At 41.5% G+C, this 24,817-nt stretch overlaps 1 long non-coding RNA gene across 1 annotated transcript in view; it reads right to left on the minus strand.

The window, feature by feature from the left end:
• Positions 1-24,559, minus strand: part of LOC113141139 (uncharacterized) — a 46,345-nt gene extending 21,786 nt beyond the window's left edge. The window contains exon 1 of the long non-coding RNA XR_003296717.1: positions 23,976-24,559. This is a non-coding gene — a long non-coding RNA (uncharacterized LOC113141139). The remainder of the gene's footprint in view (positions 1-23,975) is intronic.
• Between the last annotated feature and the right edge of the window lie 258 nt (positions 24,560-24,817).

A 24,817-nucleotide genomic window follows, 5' to 3' on the forward strand; every position in this document is an offset into this window, starting at 1 on the left:
TGTTAAAGACATGTAAAGCAGCAGAAACCCAGCTGTCTTTACACAAAACTGCAGTACACACATTAAAATTAGACATTCAGACATGAGTAGTTATGAGAACATCCTATATCAGACTAGACAATAGCTGGGCTGTTGTCTCTTTCTTTCTTCTTTCTGTTTGGGTATCTGTGTCTTCTGTATCACAGAACAGAGAAGCGCAAAACTGGGCTAACGGATGTGGCTGAACTGGTGAGACCATTGTGGAAGGCCCCGGCTCTGAAAAGGTCCTGCTGAGAATTTTGTTGTGTGGGTCGGTTAGCCGCAGCCAGTTCTATTTCCCTGAGATGTTAAGTCCTCACTGCAAACCACAACAATAAGCATCTTTGTCAAGCATATTACTGTAAATGACAGGAGACGGTAGTGTGTCGAAGATTCTATTTAATGAGCTCCAGGTATGTGCTTGATTTAAACATCTGCAGGGCTGGGCTCCTGTGCTTTCAGTGTCTAGGAAAGCTGGTCTGTGAGCTGCTACATAAGTACCTTTAGAGGTTTAGCTGTGAAGAAATAAAATGCACAAAAGTATCACCTCTCAAAATACGATCGGAAATGAAACGGAATATTAAGACGTACATGTAACATTTTCTGTGCACTAAGCATTAATTAAATGATCTTGCACGATTTATTAAGAATGTTTAGGTTCAGACTGCTGATTATAAGTGAAATGGAGTTTGAAAGAAGACATTACATGGATAAACAGAGAACTTTTTTATTAGACAAAGTACAAACTTAATCTATGGACCATGTGGTCTTGAACAAATATCACAAACTTGGATTTCCACAATAGGATACACCACAGATTGCTTAGAAGAAGACAGATACACACTTTTCATAATGTTTTGGTGACAAACCTGATGGATTTAATCCCATCTGTACAAATAAAACAAGTAAATACTCAAGAGACTTATTGAAGGGTCTGTTCATGGTGAAAATGCACCCTGAAGACATAAAAACACAGATCATCTTGTTAAGTCAACAGGTCAGATGCAAACAGACAGACAGAGGTACTTGACCCTCTCTGTTAGGTTATATGTCAACCTGAACTTGAACCCTCTGTCACCTGATTTAAACACCTGTACAGATGAAGATGGTTGGTTGAGGATTATGTGACCCCAGACTTGCAGAACTTGGCAAGTGCTCACTCATCCTGATGTCATAATTCCTTGTGCAGTGTGCGATGTGAAGTCTCATTTAAGGTATATTGTTGAGTGTGTGCACAGGCTTGTGTGTGTGTCATCAGGAACCAAGCCAACACTTGCCTGCAGCAACATACACATGCACTCATGTCTTCACCCGCCACAACCTATCATTACTGCTGTCACGTAGCCACCTCCACAGCAGGTCTCACAAGCCCTGACAACCACAGGCACACACACCTGGAGGGCCAAACGCTTAGTTCCCAGCCCTGTGCTCCATAAATTCAACACACACACACACACACACACACACACAAACACTGTCTCCCCAACTGCAAATGTTTTAGTAATATTTTATTTATTTCCTTATCATTTTCAACAGTAGCTGTGAGAAATATCACCCAAAATGCCGAACCAGGTTGGCACATGCATCCAGGTTGCTCCTGTGACTAGACAGACAACACACCACAGTATGTATTCAACAGCAAAGTACTGAGAAATTGATTCTAAGAAGTTGATTAGTAAATGAACCTTCTAATCCAGTTTCAAGCCTGCGATTATGATCCTATGAGCCTGACATTTAACCATGATGGCTTCCTCACCTATTTTTCTTTATCTGTGTTTGTTTGAGCCTGGGCTACTTGAGAGTGTACACAGTTGAAAGAACACATAAGACCACTCAGCAAACATGTGGCTGACGTTGCAAACCATAATCCAGCCTCCCTGTTGCACATTCAAAAGCTGTCACTATGATAAATCAGATGCGAGACAGACTTGCGAAGATCCTAGTCTGCTGGTTTAAGTCCGCCCAGTGGAAACAGACACTTCGGAAAATGTTAATTAAGAGAACAACAGAGGGCCTCTGGAATGTGCCACCCCAACAGAAGACAAGAACCATTGCAGTTTGCCTTCCTTTGACATGTTACAAAGTTGCGCTAAGCCTATGCTTACTCTGCAGCATATTTCATTCAATGAGGGCTTGGTTTGTAGCAGGTTTACCTCATAAGTGTGTGAAACCTGAAGCTCACAGGCTTTAGAGTAAAACTGTGCAAATGGAGAATGCTGAAAAACTGCATGTCACACCTTACCAACTTAAAGTATCGTCATTCTAAAGATTGCCTAGAAAATCCATGCATTCCCTTGCAAATACACTGAACATTAAATACTCTTATTGACAATTAAAATTTGTAGTTTTCTATTCAGTGACATATATGGTACAAAATATCGAGTAGCTGCAAACTGTAATCTGCCAAACATTGTAAGAGTTACAGCTGCAACTAAGCTAAAAGGACATAACTGACACCATCTTCACTGGAAATTTAATTCTACTTTTCTAATAGCTCTCAAGCACTCCTCTCTTAAAGGGTAGATTCACATTTTTTCCAAATCAGTCTTAAAGTGGAAGTCCACTGATTTTACATACCAGAGACCACAAATTTCATAATGAAAAAAAAAAAATGTGGCGATAAAGAGAGGGATTTTAACAGATCTCTGCAACCTGCTCCTTATCTCACTTGGGACAAGTGGCTCAAGACTATAATGCTTGCTACTAGCATAACATACCCAAATAACTACAGTACACCACACTAATAAGTATTTCAGCTTCATTGTGGGTAATAGGCAAAGAAAGTTTCTCTGGTTCTGCTGCAGCAATTCTCACGCTTTCGTACTGTCCACTGAAAACCTTGCCTTATGCAATGCAGGACTTTCTTCTTTTTCATAATTTCTGAGCCTATGCAATTTTGTGTGCGGGTGTTGCCTACGTGTATGACTATATTGCGGGTTATGGATGACCTCATCGAACCCTACAATACACAGGAGATGTGTCTGGGCAACATCAGGTCCGAACTAAGCCACACAGCCCCAATGGTGTCTCCCCGCTTCATTTACATACAACAATATACAGTTCCACAGCCCACTCCCAAACACATGTACAAAAACCATTCATGGCATGTTAAACTCAATCTCAGTCAAGTATGTGTTTGTGTTTGTGTGTCTGTGTTGGCCTGAGCAGGGTGTTTAGGATGCATTAAGTACGAAGGTACAAGTATTGTTTGTTCCAATACATATATATAGAGAGGCAGAGAAAGAGAGCTCCTCTGCTGAAAAACAGAATGTGATTGCTGTGAGAAATATGCAGAGCTGTCTCCAGTGAGAGAACTGGGGAAAGATCCAGCCTCAGGATATGTGTGTGTGTGTGTTCATACAGAGTGCTCAGGCAAGATCAAACAAAGCACATCCAGGTACAGTATGCCATCTGTGCTCACCCCTAGCCCCCCAAAAAAATGTACTCTCCCCAGCCCCCTCCAACAGCACTTAGTCTTTGCCGTATACGGAGTGTCAGAATGAAAGAGACCTTGTCTAAGAGCCTAATCCTTAAGCGATTAGTCAACACGTCTCGATTAAAAGCTGGCAATGCTACCGTGCCCCCCACCCCCTCCCCTTCATCCTCTCCAGCAGAAATGGCAGCCCATACAGTGTGTCATTAGAAAAAAAAAATGGTGGAAGAAGGTTGGTTGGGAGACGCTTTCATTTGAGAGAAATACATGAGACAGGAGCTTGACCTCGACAAACAGCCCTAAAGGGGCAGCAATAATGTCAACATATAGCAATAATAATGTCAACATAGGAGCCCTGTACGCAGAAATTGTTTTTTGTATGTATGCCCATTCCCTTTCTGGGTTTCTTCTGTAAGGCACTATGAGAAAGAAAGGTTAAAGGGAAAAAAACAGTGACACACACACACATATATATGGAGTTATATATATATTGTTTTTTTTTTTGTTTTTTTTTACAGATTATCCTTTCATCAGTCATTGTTTGCTGTAAACAGCCATTTTGGAGCATTGGGATTAAGCGCAGAGTCAGGTATTTCCCCTAATCAGCCTCATACACCCTTGCTTTCCATCAACATAAATACCACATCTTAGGGGTATTCCCATCCTACAATATGCCAGTATTTACTAAAATATTCTGACAACACTCTATACAATTAGCCATAAACTTTCTAACACAACTCTTAGAATGGGTTTCAGGGCAGAAATAGTCACCAAGTGACAAATAAACAATGTGTTTGTGTTGAAACAGGTGAAGCCATGTCTTTGAGGTGTTTAATCATGTGTTCTTTACCACTGCTAATTACATACTGTAAGTAGATCTTCAGGGAGACAGAAGATGTTACATCTTGTAATGAGAGCTGAAGGTCTTTCTCCTGACATAGAAGAGCCACTCTCTTATTAAAAAAAAGGAAAAAAAATTCAAAAGCTTTCCAGGATGATTATTTTTTCCATAGACTTAATACTAGCCACAAGCCCTGATCAGTTTATGTAATTACTGTATAACCACATAACTATCGGTGGCTTAGTTGCTTCATTGTCATTGTGAGTTTAAGGCATTTTTCTTAATCTGCTCCTAGTTAACCCATGGCAGCTTGAGTATCAGGAAATGACCTTTGACCGCAGGGACAGACTACTGTACTTCCCCAATCACATTCATCGTGTGCCTAACCTTGAATGAAAGCTCAGAAAGGGAGGGGTGTGTCTTTGGAGACCGGACACAGAGAGGAATCACTTACCACTTTCCCCCAGAGACCTCAGTGGAGTTACACAGAGGAGGGATTCAAATAACAATGGCAAGAGGGAGGGGCTGACTGTTTCCTGAGATCACATGTTGTTAAGAAGCCCACAGCACTTGCCAACCAGCCAGTCAGGCAGCCAGGCAGGCAGGCCAGGGTGAGAACACACATGGTTTTAGTTTGGCTCCATGTTGGACTGGGAGGAAAGAAGGGGCCTGGTAGCAGGAACCCTCCAATTCTCACTTCCTGCTTCTGCTAGAAACGTGATCTGTGTGCCCGTCGTTCCCATCAACACAGAGCACAGTGTTCACCCAGCAGCCAGGGGGATAGCATGTTCATGCACAGGGCACCCCATCACACTGAATCAGCCTGTCAACGTCCTGAAACCCAAGCTGGTGTTTCCCTAATGAGCTGAGGGGATACAGCAGAGACAATCCCATTCAATCATGCTGTCAGTCCTCCTGTGCTACAGTGGCAGGTTAGGTGGCATTTCTGCAGGAAGCACTTTTCAAGCACAAGGACTGATAATTAAATCAGATCAGTCTAAGCGGGTAAGGCAAGAGGTGAGGAGGGTTTCTTTCTCTCTTTTTCATTTAAGAGCTACTATTATTTTGTCAGCAGCAATGTCAAAAACAAGCAGTCTTAAAAGCCATAAAAGCAGCAACCAAGTTTTTAAGTACAGTACACAGATATGTACATCTGATAAGTTTAGTAAGAGAGGATATACATCTGTGACACACGGGGAGAGGCCGTAATTATAGGTTGTGCAACAGGTTTAATTAATTTTACTACCTGAAAGCAAATTCAATGTCACTTAAACTCCTCCTGGAAGAAAGACCTACAGCTGACCTCACCATCCCTCCTAGACAGCAGAAGATGAGTCACCTCAGAAAACCACAGGTTACATTTGGACACATAAATCCAACACACTAATAAAAATCAGTCATAAGGGCCCTACATATATGCACCATTGACCCAAGTTTGAACTGATTATTAAAAAAAATAATAAAACACCAATGGAAAAAAAGTCATCGATTTGGTCCAGGAAAAAAAGCTGCACAATATGCAAGAAATAAATCTGTTTGCATCGGACGTGTGTGCTCTGTGTGTTCCTGTGTGATGTGTGTGTATTGCCATTGCCCGAGCTCAGTTGTTTATGTTCTGCTGTATCTGAGTCAGCTGGGCCCTTGACTGAATACTTGCCCTAGCATGCAGAAGGTTTTAACAGTGTTGCTGCAGGAGATGGAATGACTGCATTATAAAAATACACCACACCATATGTCCAAATGAGATCCCAAACCACACGATGACAAACTGTAGAATCCGGCCTTCAACCCTGCTTCTGCACTCTCACAAGCTGACACAGCCTCATCGCGGCTTTGGGTGATCCACTCACCTGCATTTACTTTTAGAAAAAAAAAAAAAAAGAGAACAGGATGCAGTGACTTCCAAGCGAGAAATTGCTTATTCAGCATTCAGTCCCCACTTGATGGAAAAATGGGACTGAAAGACATCACAAGGGAAAATTTGAGCCTAAGAAAGCCCTCAGTTAGCTAAACCCCTGGTTTTCAAACATCCTGTCTGTGACTCCAGAGTTTACAAGTTTTAAGTCCACCCAAACACATCAGCAGGTGATTAACTAATGTCCACACTCACTCTAATTCTCGTTCCTTTCCTTAAAGATGTGCCAGGCAGTGCCATTAGCTGGTGTAGTGTGTTTGGGTAAGATGAAAACACCCTCCTGGCTCTTGATGACACTATTCAGCCATAGAGTGAGACAGTGTGGGAAAGGGAGCAGCACAGAAGTGCACATGCAAACCTTGCTTTGGCAGTAACGGTCATCAGTGCTAATTTAAACATACACAACCACAGTGCAACCAGGTCAGACATGGCTGCGCAGCTTTTGCATAAAAAAAAGTTGCTCCTTCTGTGTGAACCTTCCCACCAAAGTTCATTCTTGTTAGGAAGCAGTCAGTTCCCTCAATCAGAACCTCACCCTATTTCTTCTGCATCTCCAGTTCTCTCCCTCTGTGCTCTCCTTGTGTCTAATAACAAGACAGAGCATGTTCACTGTAAGCCTCTTGGGGGGTGAAAGGGATTGGGAGATTAAATTTATTTTGAATTCCTTCCCCTTAATGTGGCAATTACCCCCCCCCCCCCCACCTCTTCTTTGCTCTCCAAGCTGCACAGCACGGAGTCTGTTCCAAAGCACATCACGTTCATGTTGTGTACACAGAAAGCATTTTTTTCACCCCCAGATGAATCTCAAACTTCACAGCAGAAATGCCCTGCCACTTACTTGACTTAAGGTGGATTAGATGTACGTGTACTGTTGAAAGAATATGTGCAGTATATGAATACCTTAGTTTAAGAGGGATATGCAAAGACCCAACCAAAATCACTGCTGTTTGTTGGTTATCACCTATATGGGATACAGTGTTATATGCTGGTGTGATGAAAGCAGATACACAGAAAAAAATTTAAAACACTTTAAGGGTTTAAATGTCATGTAATTTTGTTGTAAATTGATTTTCTTCAGGTCAGAAACACTTTTTATTGTATGTATAGATATTTTTATTTTTTAAACTTGACGTAAGTAAAAGCTGATTGACAAAAGTACAGCAGATTGCCAAATGCATAAAAACCAGAATTCTATTGATCTTAATCACAGCATTTTACAGCATCATAAACCAGATCATTTGTGTCTAATCTTACTAAGCAGATCGGAAATTTGTGTGTGTTAGCTGTGCAAGACGCTGCTGTGCCATTTGCATCTGCATCCATACAAAGACCAGGAATGTGATGGCCAAAATTCCTCATCAAACCACTTGTGCAACAAAACAAGCCTGGGATGTGACATTTCTTGATTCAATTTCTGTGCCAATTTTGAACAGTCTGTGTCCAACCTCTCAAAAGTGACACACACCCTCACACTGGTAAATGAATGCAACCAAAAGGCTCCATTTCCCTCTTTTCTTTTGGTTGGAGGGCCAGACACAACCCCTCTTTTCACTGCATTTTCACACATTCCATGCATCCAAATGGTCCCATTTTCTATCAACTAAGCTACTTAATTGACCATTCTATACAGGCAGGGATTAGCTGATAAGAGAGGGCAAAGAAAGTGAAGGAAAGCAAAACAAAAAGGGGAAGTAAATGGTCAGCTGCGGGGCAGCAAGACAACAAAGGATTACCCTGTCATCTGTTCTGTGATAAAAATACATCTTCAGATGTGTGGAGAGAAGGAGGAAAGCCTTTGTAAGGTAGCCAAGAAAAACGTGTGCTATCAGGCACCCTCTCTCCAGGAGAGAACAGAGGAAGGCCCCTGCAGTGAGGATTCAATATTTCCTTGACCAGTAGCAACAGTTGAGACGCTCTGTGGGCCAGAAAGTCTTTCCATTGGTCTGTTTTCGATGTTCTCTCACAATGCTCAGCTCATCTGTCCCCTGCTCTCAGCTTCTTCATACTGCTTTACACCGCCGCCCAGGGCCCATTCGTGTATTAAATATTTTGTCGTCACATTATGTCGTAATGTTCTAATCTGTTCTTTCCATTGTTTGCTGAGTTGCCAGTATGTTCTATGATTTTAGTACAAACGAGAAAAGTAGGGCTGTAAAAGAATGTTTCGTGCTGTTGTGAGATCTCCAAGCTCTTTAGAGCAAAGCTGTAGAATGACTAAGTACAACAGGGACTGTCTATAACCTGAGTACACACACACACACAGCGAGAGTGCCAGCTGTGCCACTGACGTAGGTGGAGTCCGAGTATCAAGCCAACACAGGCCTTTATAATCGTGCTAGATTTATAGGTGTGGTGCCTTGTGTTCTATATCTAATTACAGATTTTTACAATGATAGCATGTTAAGTGAAATGTAATACAAGAGTGTTAGAACCAATGCTTTGACCTAGACATAGCAGCCCATGTAGCCCTACCTTTTAATCTCACCATATAGGGTTTCAGAGAAAAGGGTGATATGTTTCCTCCTTAGGGGTGCAGAGGTAAAGTCACTGGCAGACGACTGATTTTTTTTTCTTCTTCTTTCATTTTGTCTTTCGTTCAATTTGCCTCTCATTGTCAGGCTTATTCCTTTTCTTCCTTTTTCTCATTCCTTGTCCTCTCTCTCTCTCTCTGTCTGTCTTCCTCATGCATGCACATTTACTTGATACTGCATTTGAGAAATAAAGGTGGCATAACTTCTGACATTACTTAATTAGGTTAAAACAAGTCAAAATGGCCCACTCTGACTCCAGGGAAATTCCAGCTGTGGATGACTGGGGTTGCAGCGTAGTGGGAGGGGTTTTGTGAGGGCAAAGCAGTGGAGTAGGAAGGGGGGGATGAAAGTCGAGCTCCATCTCCTTGTGATGGATTGGTACAGACATAGGGGAAACTTTACACGCTGTTTATTTGACCATGCTTTCCATGATGCACACATCATATTAAAAACCACAAATGTTGGGAGAGGAGTCAGAAGAAAGGGCTCTTTCCTTCCCTCAACAATACCTGAGCTGTTCGAGCTAATTTATGCAGCACTAAGGTCTCAGTGAGGGCAGAGAAATCCACTGTTTCACGTATCACTCACTAGTTCTCTCTTCTGCCACTGTAGCTCTGCAGCAACACGCTGAAAGTGTCGCAAATGCACACACACACACGCACGCACACACACACACACACACACACACACACACACACATTATGTAGACACTCTAATGCATCTGTCAGTTGTCAGTATAATCTCCAGTCTAGTCTAACACCTGGCGATCAGCAAACAATTATAAAGCCATCAAGCAAGCAAATCCTGGTGGTGTTGAAACCATGATAAAAAGGTCAGGAGGTGAAAGTGCTGACAGATTTTACATCATAAACTAGCCACACCGAATCCAAACATGTCATATAATGTGTAGAATGTTATTCAAAATATACTTCTTATAATTCTATAAGGCATTTTTCACATCTCTAAGAAACAAATTCAAACTATCACATTTTACAGCAATGTCAAACATCACAATTCGTCAGCTGAGGAATCCTTATTGTGCCTTCACATTTGCAGAGCAGATGTCTTGATTCAAGCATACCAAGAAAATGTGTAATTCCCTCAACAAGATGAGGGACATAAAAATGCACACAGAGACAGTTAATAAAAACTGCAACATTGTAAACATGAAAACAGTTTTGTTTTCTAATACCAACATGTTTTCCTGATGATTCAGCACATGGGATATCTGCCTCTACAGTAAATGCTTGCATAATGCTGGATTCAGTTTAAGTTGATTAGCTGAAAGTGAAGACCACCCGTGTTTGCTCATATAAAACCTGTGGCTCTCATGTCCAATCACATATCATAGATCAGACTGTTTATGAGACAACTTGTAAAGACCAGAGGCAAAGGCTTAGCCACATGTTTTACTGCTCTGTTTAAATAATCAGGTACAAGTAAAACAAACAGCTACAGAGGGGATGTTTAGCAAGGAGCTCAGTATCCATCTCAGGGTAATAAGTATTCATTAGTTTTAATAGCCTGGCTCCTGGACCAAATGAAATGAAGTCCAGGAGACCACATCCAGCTAATGTAAATAAACCAAAAATCTCCTCCACTGTCTGTCTTGAAAATTTCGCTCACTTTCATTACAGCTTGTACAAGAGTACAGCAGGAACTAGAAGATTATGCTGTTCTGACTGCAAAGTACAGTTCGTATTATGGTTAAATTACTGCACCGTGTGCACACATTCATCTTGGAGATAGGAATAGATAACAATAATAGAGTAATTGATGTTCTGTGGGTCCAGATGTAAATAAAGTAATTTTAAAACCACACTAACTTTAAAAGCATCAATACATGTAAATCTTTTATTTCACCCTTGGCTGTTTTGTTTTCAGGTGACTGCTAAGACTACAAGGTGTTAAAATAAAAAATGTGCGGGCCGCAAGTCAAGGATTGTTTAATCTTCAATAAAAGTTTATAAAATATATAGCTCCACTGACCCAGTGGTTATGTTTTAAGCTTATGTTAGTCCATTAAGCAGATGCTGGTGTTTGGTGGCACATCTTGATTCCACCTGAGCCCAGAGTGAGGCAGTGAGACAGGCCTAGTGGTCCAGATCCCCCCCGACACACAGCATTGAACATAAACATGACTTAGGTCTGTTTGAGGAGAGGGAGACCCCGTTTATTTATGGACATGTCTGGGTCTGGAACACAATTATAGAAAGACAGATAGAGGAGGAGAGGGACAAAAAGAAAATGGTAGAGGGCAGCGCGTTCAAACACACACATGCGGATGACTTCCAGTATGGTCAGACAGTTGTGTGCCTCTGGCCCACCTACACAGCAATAGCTGAACATTTGTGTGTCTGTGTGAGTATGTGCAAGACTAAATGTGCCTATTCCCACATATCATTCCTTCTTATCTACGGATTAAGTCCAATGTACAAACTATAAAGTAAAATGTCTTTCTAAACTGGATGGTGAAAGCAACCACTTTGAGGAACTAATTGAGCTCTCTGTGACGTCAAACGCACCACAAACAAGCACATGGTGCCAGAACCACTGGCTGCATGGCGGCAAAAGCAGAGTGAGGGTGTGAGGCCGGAGAATTCAAAGAATTTTCCCGTGTGCTTGCCGGTAAAAACCAAGCCCACTGTAGGTTTATGAAAGTAGGGCCGAGCAAGACTCTTTTCATCTTTGCTGCACTCTCTTTACCTATATCGGTTCAATCTAGACTTTTACAATAAGACTTTACAGCTTAATAGCCTAACTACAGAAAGCCAGACATCATAAGGTGTTTTTATGGATTGCGTAGCTCCTTTATGACTGGGTCAAATGTCATTGCTTTACTGTACAGCAAAGTGGCAAAGTGGCAGGTAGATTTACGAAGGAAGAGCTGATAATTTTGTTTCATAATCACTGCAGAGTCCTTGACATGGACCTGAGAAACAAGGATGAAGAATGAGAAAGGCTTGATGAGCTGATCATTAGTGTTGGTGCAGAGATCTGCAAAATATTAATTTGTGAGGAAAATCAAAAAGATTTGTCCCTTCTAATATTTTTCTTTCTAAGATTTATTCATACAAAGTAAAACAAGGACCAAATAAAGGTTACAAAAGATGCTTTTACTTCACAACGTTTTCGTTTCTTGGTAATAGTGTTAGAGCTGCCAGGAAGGAGGCCTAGAGGAAGACCAAAGAGGAGGTTCTTGGATGTAGTGAAGGAGGTCATGAGGATAGTTGGTGTGGGTGAGGAGGATACAGAGGATAGGGCTAAATGGAGGCAGATGATTCGCTGTGGAGACCCCTGAAGGGAGCAGCTGAAAGGAAACGAAGAAGAAGAAGAAGTGGCAGTAATCAGTCATTCATGTCAGCTGAACAGGCGTCTGCTCATTCTTCTGCCTCACTGCCAATGTCTTCTGCTTGTCTCACTTCAGCATTGTTACAATACGGCAACAGGGCAATAAACCTCAGGCTATGTGATCAGCACAGTGTCCTGACACAGCATATACACTTACACACACACACACACACACACACACACACCCTCACACACACACACACACACACACACACACACACACTGAAGTATAAACATTACACAACTGCACCAAACATATGAGCAGCTTCAGCTAATTCAGACCATGTTGCCTTTTAATGCCTGTTTATTTCTGACTCTTAAATTAAATGCTGCCCCCAGAGCTCCTTCCAAAGCAGCTCATTCAAAGAGCAGAGGAGATGCAGGGAAAAGAGGTGATAGGGAAAGTGGGATAAAAACAACAACAGGAAGGGCACAGGCAAATTGGTTTTACCCTGCACTGACCCAAAGGCACGGTTTTATCAATAAAAACAAGCTAAAAAACATGAAGAACAGTCCATTGTTAAATCAAACTCTATATCGGAAAACCAGTTCAAACTTTGGATTGTTTTTATAGTAATTTACCAAACCTGTTCTTCATATGATTAAAGAAATCTAAACTGAGGGAATCTGAGTAGTCAAGACATTTGAGGCTTAAGATTATCAAATGTGCTGGACTGTGCCAATTTCTTTGATCTTCATGATTCAGTGAATGTGAGAGAGGGAAAGGGAACTTTAATACCCTTCTGTCAGTACCATGTGGGGCTTTATTGGTGTGCTGCTGCCATTCTTGCTGCCTTGGCAGGCATGAAGGACACGGAGACCCAGGGGGCAGAGGGACTGGCCGTTGCAATCTGCTCCCAGCCTCTCCTCCCTGGTTCAACTGGACTCCACCAACCACAGTACAGGCCAGTTAGTCTGCTGCATGGCGCCATAGTTCTGGGAGGGGTGGAAAAAAGTCCAACCTCACCTGAGTGACCGTTGCCCTGCCTTCAAGGCCACCAGGCTTTCTGTCAAGCCTCTGAGTAACAGTAAACATTGAGACCAGCTATTCTGACACCAATACGTCCACATAACTCCCTGCTTTTACAGGCCATGCAGAGCACATAATCAAATGTTAATGCAATATGTTGATTTTAGAAATGCCACAGTTGTAATTATATTTGGAGGTGGATCATCCATTTTCATGTGCACTGATTCTGGGACACAGACTTTGGAAGTTTCAGCGAGTATGAACTTTGTGATTTAACTGAAAAGTGGGTGTCCAGCGGGTGGCTTGTGTGTGTGTGTGTGTGTGTGTGTGTGTGTGTGTGTGTGTGTGTGTGTGTAAGAAAGAGAGAGAGAGAGAGAGAGAAAGACAGATGTCTGGAAGAGACTAAGTTGGCAGAGTTTACAATGGAGCAGTATTGGCTTTGTAAACAATCGGAGGAACACACACAAACACACACAAGCTCCCCTACTTACGCCACACTGTAACTTAAGCTTACAACAGCCACATTCTGCTGCTAATGTCCTTCTTGCGTGTATAAGTTGGTGTTTATGTGTGCATGTACACATGTCTCTGCTTCTACTCCAGCTATGCTAAAAGTTGTGCTCCAGACTCCCCCCTCTACAGCTTTCCACACCCCAACACACATGCACCCCATTTAGGCTGCTGCTGATTGAGAGCTACAGCAGAGACTGGGGGTAGCAGCATAAGAGGAAGATGCAGTTATTCATTTTAACTGCACTAAGGTTTCCCCTGCTTTCTAACTGTGATACTGCCAATGTTACCCATGGAGGGCCTGTGTTACAAAGAAGCAATAAGAAAGTTACAGAGAAATGCTCACCATGTAATGCTTTATTGCCAAGCTGCAAAATGTGGTTAATGCAATAGCCAGAAAATGTAGCATTAAAACTGTGGAATTCCAGTTTGTGAACAAATGTTTTCCTAAAGCCTCGTCTACCTGAAAAGTACAGAAAGATAGTGAACAGCAGCGTCAATTATTAACTTGAACAGTAGACAAAGGTTTACTTGAGCCATCGACCAGACAGATATACACTCAGACTTCCTCTTCCATATCTTTGCCAAAGCTCCACCTTGGCTTGCTCATTCTACTTGCACTGCCATGCCTCAACATATTGTCTGCAATAAACAACAGCTTGGGAAAAACAGATCTTTTCCCTAAAGGCAAGTGAGGTCCTACAGTACCAGCCTGCCTGCCATGGACACGTCTGATCAGGTTCTCAGATCAGCTAGTCTGCGGTAGCTGTTACTAAAGGCTGTGAAAGTATTTAGATGTTCGATTATTAGTGAGAGATGAGCATTTTTTTAGAACTTGAAAGAGATAGTAAAGATAAACAGCTGGGAGTTGTGCTGCAACCATTCACTTCTGTTGTGGGTTTGCAATTACCACTCTGAAAATGAATGAGATTTGACGCAGGTGCTAATGTCAACACACTCTCCACAAAGGCCTGAAAGTAAACTGGGTATTGCTAGCTTGTACTTTCCCTGAGAATAAACAGAACAGAAATGAAAAAAAAAACAGAAACAGGAGCAGAGGCAAATAGAGACCAATACCTCTGATAAGTCCACAGGTTGGAAGTTGATTTTCGCAAGAAAGCAAGGCTTAGATAAGAGGGTTCAGTAAGAATTGCATACAGTGTATGAAATAATACAAAGGTTATGCAGAAGGATGTGTGTGTGTGTGCGTGTGTGTGTGTGTGCATGTGTGTGCATAACTTTGTTGAACAGCTCTTCAAGATGATAAAAAGTTCCCTTAGTGACAACTCCAAAAACACAAAATCTGATTAGCTGTAGATTGTAGATAACCTGCTATGCACACGGACTAGTGGTAAATGTATTGCTATGTGTGAAAAGTACAGACACGCTGCATTGAAACAGAAATACACTTACACTATAACTTGACAAACCTACTGCATGTTCGTACATAAAACAACACAATGCATGAACTTAACTTGTGCAATGAAACAAGTAATATTAAACACATTACATGGGCACATGCAACAACAGTTCATTTATGATCGCGACTTCGTCCCATGACACTCGTTCACATAATCCTCAACTGACAGAAACCTGAATAACTACATACTCAGAAGTCTGATTTGTTGAAAGCAAGTTGGTCAACGTTCAACAATGTAGTGTACACGCTGAGAGGAAACAGAAGACAGGACTTTCCAAAACAGGCAACGCAGCTCTTACGAGAATCTGTTATTCACTATACAAATAGAACTTCGCTCAAAATCATGAGGAAATTAAAAAGAATATTCCTGTTTCAACAGTACTCATAAGGAGGTCCATTTGCAGTGTTCAATGCAGATATGAAAGCACAGAAAACCTGTTTTTGTTTGCATGCATCAAACAATAAATAGCTATAATTATGAACTATCACTCGGGCCTTGACATAACACATCATATAACTTCAATAACCTATGCATTCATAAATACCTATGAAAACTAAACTGTAAGTAGCATTAGATTTGTGTTGCTGTTACTGTAACCCAGTAACAAGTTGCCCCACCTGTTTCTTAACCTTGTCACCTGTATATTCCTGTCATTCATGTGTTGTGCCATGTGTGGTGTTCATAGAGGACGAGCGAGCCAACAAAACACTAAAGCGTTTGCCAAGTTTCAGTATCGTGATTCAAAAAGCCAAAAAAAAAAAAAAAAAAAAAAAAAGGACAGCTTGCTTATGGTTTGGTTTGCTGTTTTCGCATTGCAATTTAACTCCTGAGCTACACCACCATACATTTAAAATTATATCTCCTACTTAGCTAAAAGTCTTCTGAAATTTCTTGTGTTGGCTTACTTTGAGCAGTCAACATTAAATTCTGCACAACAGTTGACTCTTTTGGTTCAACAGCATTTCAACTTGTAAGGCCAGACGAGGGTTAGAAGCAACAGATTTATTGAAGATCGCTGTGGGTTTATGAGTGTCGGTATACACAGAATCACACAGCTACTTTGATCTTCAAAGGCAGATGAGCTAGAATGAGGGGCAATAAGATAATAATGCCAATATACACTCATTACTCCACAGATCACAGGTTTTACTGCTACCTGAAAAGTACCTTTTCCTTTGATTAGGGCAATCTTGTTTCATGTTGCCACATTGCCATCTAGTGGTCAAACTTAAGAGTCTAATTCCTCCACTACTGACTACTGTGAAATGCAGAAATGTATATGATATCCACTGTACCCGTAAAAGGAATTTAACTTTATGTGCTAATTTAAAATTCAAACACACTGACAAATAATATATATAAAGCAATTTGTGAAGCAAAACTACATGTACTCTTTGCATGTGTTTGTAGAACTGATTCTACTAATTTCTTTCATTAAATAAATTATAATCAAGTTAAATGTATCAGCAAAAAATAATCAAAGTATTTGCTAATTATAATATAATATAATATAATTAAAGTTTAAACCTCTCAAAATATATGTGATGTACAGAACATTGGTTCCCTATTCACATAGACTATTCATATAGACTTATACATAATAAACTGGAGCACGAACATTACTGCCCACACCCTGAAAAAGAATGATTCTCTGCTGTACTATGCAGACAGGACTGAAAAGGTAGGCAGGTAATCAATGTTGGATATTAACATGTTTTAACTTTTCACGAATTCCAGGGCTCTTACTCTGAAAATTATTTGACAACTAGAGCCTACAAATATATAGGCAGCACCTGGACAATAAGTTAGACTGGTCACAGAAAACAGACATTCTATATAAAAAAGGACAAAGATGTCTTTGCCTTCAAAGGCGGCTAAGGTCTTTTGATATATGCAGAAAGATGCTGCACATTTTATCAAACTATGGTAGCAAGTGTGCTCTTTTATGCTGCAGTCTGCTAGGAAGGCAGCATAAAGCACAAGGATGCAAGGCAGCTGGACAAACTGATGGAAAAAGCTGGTTCAGTAACTGGAACAAGGCTTGACTCACTGGAGGCTGTGGTGGTGAGATGCACAAAGAAAAAGATAGATGCCATCCTGGAATACACTGCTCATCCCCTTCACAACATCCTGATGGAGCAGAGAAGCAGCTGCAGTGGACGACTCACCACACTGCACTGCAGGACTGAACAATACAGGATATCCTTCATCCCCACTGCCATCAGGCTCTACAACACCTTAGCCAATGGCAGATGATTAACCAACATGAACTGGACTGATACTGACTACTCTTACTACTAATTATTCATGAACTACCTAAATTTTCCTTCATAGACGAATAAAGTTTATCTCATCTAATTTCATCATCTATACTGTATTGTATGTTACAATAAGTAAGTCATTTTGGAGCATCCCAGTAAGTCTATGGACAGGAATCAAACTCTGACCTCTAGTGGTGACATATTGAAAGTGACCTGATTGTATTTCTTGGCCAGTTGTCGATCCATCCATCCATCCATCCATCCATCCATCCATCAATCTAATGTATCTAATGTATCTAATCTATCTGATCTATCTAATCTATCTATTTATCCAGACAGCACATTGTCAGGGTACTGCACAAACTAATTTACTGGCCTTCTAATAATTCATTAAATATATTTATCTGATTTATTTTTCTTCCATCACTCATATAGAAGCTGCTAAAAAAATAATAAATGATAAATCTACACAAACTGTTCAGAAATATTATTTTTAAACTTAAGACTTAAATGTATCATTTACATGCAGCAATATTCTGGCCAAACTTGGAACTGGTGTGAGAGATAGATGCTGGTCTTAGAGATATAGCTGGTGAAGGTTTGTATATAGATAAGGCAAATGATCCATCCATCCATCATCTATACCCGCTTATCCCTTAACCAGGGTCACGTAGATCAGCTGGAGCCTACCCCAGCTCTCTTTCAGGTGGAAGGCAGGGGTCACCAGTAAGGCAAATGATGCACCAGTAAAAATAATTAGATTGTAGTGGTTTGCACATGCAACGTTCAGAGTCTAATTTTAATTTGGTTTGTGAGGGACTAAAAAATAAACTACAAAAAAAATGTGTGTTATTTTTTGCACAGAAATGTAAAAGAAGCTTCAAACACATGATACAGTAACTAAGGGAACAGATGGTTAGAACATTAAGCATCAGATATGATTGAAAAATGCCAGTGTAGTTTTAGATGGTGGTTTTGACTATTAGTAAAGTTAGTATAGAATCACTTTGCAGTTTTTATTTTCTATGATGAAATTCATGGGAAGATAATAAGCTTGTTGTTTGAACTGCAAACAGCTTTGAAAAAAAATCCTTCATGTTCTAGTGTTTCAAATTAGATGCATAAACCTCAAGTGGACAAAGGAGGAATTACAGGTCAGAAAACTAAAAGTCTGCTAACTGGAACTGTTATTGTGGAGATTGTCCACAAGGGTGCAGCAGAGTCTAAGATATACACAAACGCACTTTTAGAGTCAGTTACAGGCTGCTTAACTTAATGCCATTTTTGCATCACAACAAAGCATTTACTGAAAAAACATATAACACAAAGTAAATTTTTGTCATATAATTACATTTTATGAAGCCTGTTAGTTAATCATTTTAAAAGTCAAACAAATTCAGCAACAGCCCACTGATAATAATGACTGCCTCTTTTCCACAGGCTGCTGAATGTGTGATGCCCTGTGATGACAGCCTGATGTCTGGACAGCCTCCAGCCGTTTTAGCTGTCATTACAGCAGTTTGGTACCGAGTGCTTATCTGCGCTTCTGCTCATGGACACTGACAGCCACTTCTTCCACTTCATAGCCCATCTGCACTGAGGTGACAGAGCACAAAATCATGGCACTTAAACAGGGGAGCATCTGGCTTCATCATCCAGCCCATAGCTTTTACATGACATGATAATTTGTGTGTATCTTCTAAACATCAGGGCACTTAACAGTCCACTTTAATTGCTCCTTTTATGTGGAAAGCAGTGTGACTAGGCCTCATTCAATCTCCTTTAAACAAACCAAATAAAAACAGACATGCACTAAAAGCTATCAATGTCACATGGATCTCTGTACAAAAGCACTGGACTGAACACGTACACAGATGTCTGAGGAGCCTGGTGGTCTGCTGTGCCGCAGGGAGGTCACACAGAAAATTACACGCTCCTCTTCACACTGAAAATGTATCCTTTATCCTCCCCACTGAGGATGAAAGAAGAGGGAAGATGAGTGAAAGACTGGATCAAATGAAAAAAGGCCCAACCCCTGAATGAGAATGGTTTACTTGTATAGGTGTGGGTGAAACACACTGGCGCTGCCATGGCAACCCACACCCAGCAAAGTACAGGCCGAACATGGTCACAGGTTCGGTGGAATGCGACATTTGTGAGAGCAGAACAAAAAGGGAGGAATTTTCCCTCCAAAACGAGATCATAAAAACAAGACTGGAGGTCAGTTTGAGAGAAAACTGAAGCAGGAATGTCTGGTATTTTAGGCACTGCAAAACTGAGATGATGTTGAATTTGTGTGTGTGTATGTGTGTATGAGGAAGACCAAGAGAGCACCCAAAGGATCACCCTAGACACCTGTCAACTTTGCATGCACAACAACCATTGAAATTACATTCTCAAAACAGGGAATGACTGAAAAACTTTGAACTTCAAAACAAATCTTATTGACCTTTTTCTGTATTCAACATGTATCATGTGCACACTGCAAACACTCACTGTGGCTTCATCATCTGCAAGTATTCTGTGCACTTCTTATTCATTACTGTTCCGCAGATCCACAGTGTCCTTGTAGTGGAGTGGGTGGTGCATGCATGTGGCAGGGCCTGAATGGACTGCTGTCCTGTCTGTGTCCAGGCTGACAGAGATGCCCCTGTGCTGCACTGTGTGTCTTTGCTGTTTACTCTGTGCATGTGTGTGTGTGTTTCAAGGGTTTGCTAGGGCCAAAGAGCCTATACTCCACCCACCCTTCATTCACCTTTTTACACTCACCATCTTTCCTATGCTCTTTCTTCTACTTTCTTTTTTAGAGTCCAGTGTGGCACAGGAGGTCAAGGACAGAAGGGATAGCAAGATTTAAATTAACATCAGATAATGTGCAGCACGTTTTATCACCCAGGAGTAAGTGGCCGACCATATAGTTGAAAGCTAAGTTTAGCTTACAGCCATAGATGTAGAGGTTTAGCAAAGAAAACAAGCTTCAAGTGTTAGATCCAGAGGCATCACTCTGAAGAATCCTCACTCATTCTCACCACTTCCTCTTAACCACCCTGCCACACTCTCACTTAAACACTGTCTGTCTCCCTCAACCTCCCACTTCCTGATAACTCCCAGAGCAGGATAACACCCCCCTGTGCACACACACTCACAAACCACCCTCTAAATTGTGGTTTCCCAGTAGGAAATCAGCAATCTGTGCTATTACCCATGGGTTTTTACGCCTCCTCTCTCCTCCCTTGTTTAAACAAAGCATCTCTCCTTCATGAGTATCATTAGGGAGAAGACAATTGTTTATGAGGAGAAAACCCCACCAAGACTGTGGCAACAGACCAGAGAAAAACACAAAAAAGCCAATTCATTCAAAGTGGTTCAAAGGCATGGCATGACTGAAGACTATGGTTTTAGTATCATAGGCAGTTTGATAAAAGCACTTGCTCATAATTTGGTATGGTAGAACCGTTACTATTATTATTTTAGAGGGGATGACCACCACAGGTTATTTGTGACAGACTTAATTCGCCCATATTTCTTTCAAATTTTAAATCTGTGAAATACTGTGAGAATCTATAACAAAACAGCAGCTAGGAGGAAAAACACAAATCCAGGAAAAAGAACACTTTACACAGTGGTCCCTGCTTTTCAAACCTCCCTCTTTCTCCGTCTCTCACACACATAAACACATGGACACAAACACATACACCTCGAAACAAAGGTGCCATTTTATTCAGGAAGGGTCAGCAGTTCTCTCCATCAGACAGGGGCTTGTTCTTGGTCAGAGGCTGCTGCCCAATCTCAGGCCACCCTCCCCTGGCTCAACCGCCCTGCTCTGCTCCCCCCCACCCCCTGCCTCTGGCCCACACCACCCTGGAGACAAACTCCCCATTGTTCCTGCACTACTAATAAATGACAGTTCTCCTGTTCAGACAAACTTTAGAGTCTTTTCTAAACACACACACAAACTGTGTAAATAGAGCTCTATATGAAAAGATACACAACGGCTTTTTTACAGCCTGATATTTCTCATGAAGCTCATTAAAAGGTTATCCTGTGAACTGAGCTTTGTGCCCTACAGACCTGATGAGGTAATGGTGAGGGCACATTTGCAATAAAAACAGGATGTAATTAATGCGTAACAAATGTCTCTATTGCTTTAAATTCAGGGATCGGAAATGGTCATGACATTGAGACACAGTTCACCAGGAGGTCATGCAGCTCAGTCAGTGTTGTCACCTGTGTGCAATATTACACACACACACACACATACACATACACACAGATACTGAGCTCAAGCCAGGCCAGGACCCAGGGTGAGTCTTGACTTTGGACATGATAAATCACCACTCAACTAAAGCTCATAAACACACCATTAACACACTCAACCACAGCAACTCGATCTGTTTACCTTAACCACTGTGCTGAGGACTATCGCTGTCTGGGCGGTGTGGGGGGCTGATGTATATGTCTATCACTGGGACCAGCCAGCTCCACCTCTGGGCCACAGCTTCAACATTGTCTCAGCTCTACATGAGATCATTTTCCAGGACTCTGGACTCAATTCATACAGACTAAATTTTAACTTAAAAGACAAGATTAGAGAACTTTACAGAATCACTTTTAATCTCTTTATGTGTTACCTGATTTGTCTAGATCACAATTTTAGGTAAATGGCTTTAATTATCTAGCAAACATCATCTGTGAAATTCTGGCTAATTATGCATTAATACTATTACGTATAAAACAGTTTACAGCTGCCTCTGAACTCCAAGTATTAAAAATTATGAAAAAAAATTTCCGGAAATGTTGAGTGGAGTAAATATGGGGTTGTTAAGTGAGTCTGACCCTGGTATGTATATGGCTTTCTACTGCGGTTCACCACAAGCATATCATATGACAGCACCGCCAGCACTTTCAGCTCTGTGAGCAATCTCCTGCTTTACTACTTTCAGCCATGGACCAAGTCATAAAGGAAAGCATTAAAAAAAGCGCATCAATTATAACGTTACAGCTGCTTCGATGTCTAACAGACGGTAATGAGTATATGCGAGTGGGCGTGCACGGGTGCATCTGTGTTTGTATGGAGCCTACACAGCACAGGGGTGATGTTGGCCATGTGCAGGACAGATGCTGGGCGAGCAAGGTCACGTCATGCTCCCGCTTTGCCGTTCAAATGACAAAAGGAGGAGGAGGAAGAAGAGGCAGAAGTAGTGAGAAGAGGAGTAACAAAAAAAACTCCAGTGTTTAGTCAAGGCCTACTCACTGACACAAAGTCTGTCTTTGTCTGCCTCCCAGGGTGCCAGATAAAGGAATTCTTGTGTGTCGGGGGCTCTGACCGAGTTTATTTGACACTTCAGCTCCTTTTGTGAAGCAAGTGTCCCACCGTCAATGCTGGCCATGAGAGTCACTTGGCAATAGACAGAGGGTCCCTCTTCAGTGGAGAAAGGGGGTCTTGTTTGGAGAAGATTTTTAATGGAAGGGGTGTGGGGGGTGCAGAGATTGAAGGGAGGGGGTGCTCAGTCTGTGCCTTGCGCTGTATATGGACATATAGTGGGGCTCTGTCCCCTGTTCCAACAATAGATGGAATTCTTTATTGCTAAAGAAGTGGATGGGATTGAGGAGTGAGAGCTGAAGGGTGAAGGAAGTGGTAGGTGCTCTAAGGAGGTGGAAGGTTCAACAGATGACATGCATGATCACACACCTACCATGAAAGACATTATATCACTGTATGTTCATTAAACATGAGAATGCCTTCCAGAAGAACAGGGAAGATCCCTGTCACTAACAAATATCATCACATGTAACAGCAGGTTGTGCCCAGATGAAGCATTGAACATCATTTCCCTGCGTAGCAACAGCAGCATAGATTTGATCTCTTATACGTGCCATGTGTCAGGTAGTAGCAGGTAGTACAGTAGGTTGTATTAATGTCATGGCAGGCTACTCTGCAGGCCAAGTTATGATTTACTCCCACCTGAATGGAGTCACTGTGGGAGAGGTGGGGGGACTAAACGTTGCCTTCCATGAACAGTATATCCAGAGTGGTCTTTTGTTTTGTTTTTTTCCTGCACCTGATCTTTCACAAATGATTACAGGTCATGCGTCTCTGAATAGACTGTGGCACTGCAGGTGCATGTCGGGGCCTGGGTAAGAAAGCGATATAAATGTGTATATATAAAAATGGATCAAGTAGACTACAGATGTTTAGCAGTGACAGTGCGTCTGAAATACATCTAAGTCCAGTGTGGTCAGCTTTTAGGGTGAGAGACACGCGTGTAATGAACCCAGAGAATAACGGAGCGGTGAACAGGTGAAAGTAAATATGTGGAACAGACCAAGAGTTTGACAAGGCATGTCCCATCAAATACACCCCACTCCACAGACCCAGATTAGACCCTAACCTTAGAGGATCTGTCCTTAAGAATCTGATGGGAGAAGAGTTTGATTTTTAGCTTATATGTAATTTGGTAGTGAAGATGTAAGCCAGTTAGGTGTGAGGAGCAATAACGACAGATCCTTTGGTCAAAAACAACCAGTGTTCCACATTTTATTGTTAAATAATAATAACTGTGGAAATTAAGTTATTCCTGGTCGGGGCACTTCTTAGAACTTAGTGACTAAGCTTCACAATGAAGTAACCCAAATAAATGACAACACGATTTTTAAACACAAAGCCCACTCTTCAATCTTACGCTCCAAAAAAAAAAAAAAGCAATTGTGTTTTCACACATACCTGCATGATGATGTGATGTGTACTGTCTTTATCCAAAATACTGGACATCTGCTGAGAATCGCTCCCAAAATATATTCCACGATATTCCTTTTTTTTCCCCTCGTGCCAACATTCACAGCGTCAGAATTCCAAAAGCACATTGTGGTACTGGTTTTCTGAGACACTGGCCACACGCGTGTAATAACCCAAGACGTCTGTCCGACAAACGACTTGTCCAGCAGTGGGTCTAGGGCAGCAGGAGCAGCGGTCACCGCTCATCTCGCGTGAGAGACAGTATTTCCTTATATCCACAGCTACGCTCCTTAATCCATCAGCTGTTGCCATCGTCATCAGGTTTCACCCATATAAATAATATTTAATACTGATAAGACCACGTGTGTCACTGCTGTAACGATGGCATATAATCCTCTTAATGCGTCCAAACAATCCAAACTGATTCTGTAAATCAATGTGATCAAAGTGTGATTAATTCCAGTAAGAAGCAAACAGAAACAGGTTCTTCCTTCTGGTCCAGCGCAGTCACGGTCCCTGCTTCCACTCCAACAAGCTGCTGCTGCGCTGCTGCTGCGACGCGCTCCTGTGAACTGCCAGAGCCGCACTGAGCCATAGTTGGACCAGAGCAGTGTAGCACATGCTACTCACAGGCAACGTAGGCACGCAAGGCATCATGGTACCTGGAGTTTATTGTTGTGGAGGCCAAACATTTGAGAACAGAAGGATGATATGAGAATAAAACATTCAAAAATAACAAAACATAAAAAAAACATTTAGTGGAATGATATTATATGATATAGTGGAATTAGAGTATAGTTAAAAGCACTGTCAATTTTATGTGATTTATA

The sequence above is a fragment of the Mastacembelus armatus genome, chromosome 8 (genome assembly GCF_900324485.2).
Source record: "Mastacembelus armatus chromosome 8, fMasArm1.2, whole genome shotgun sequence".
NCBI classification, from domain to species: Eukaryota; Metazoa; Chordata; class Actinopteri; order Synbranchiformes; family Mastacembelidae; genus Mastacembelus; species Mastacembelus armatus.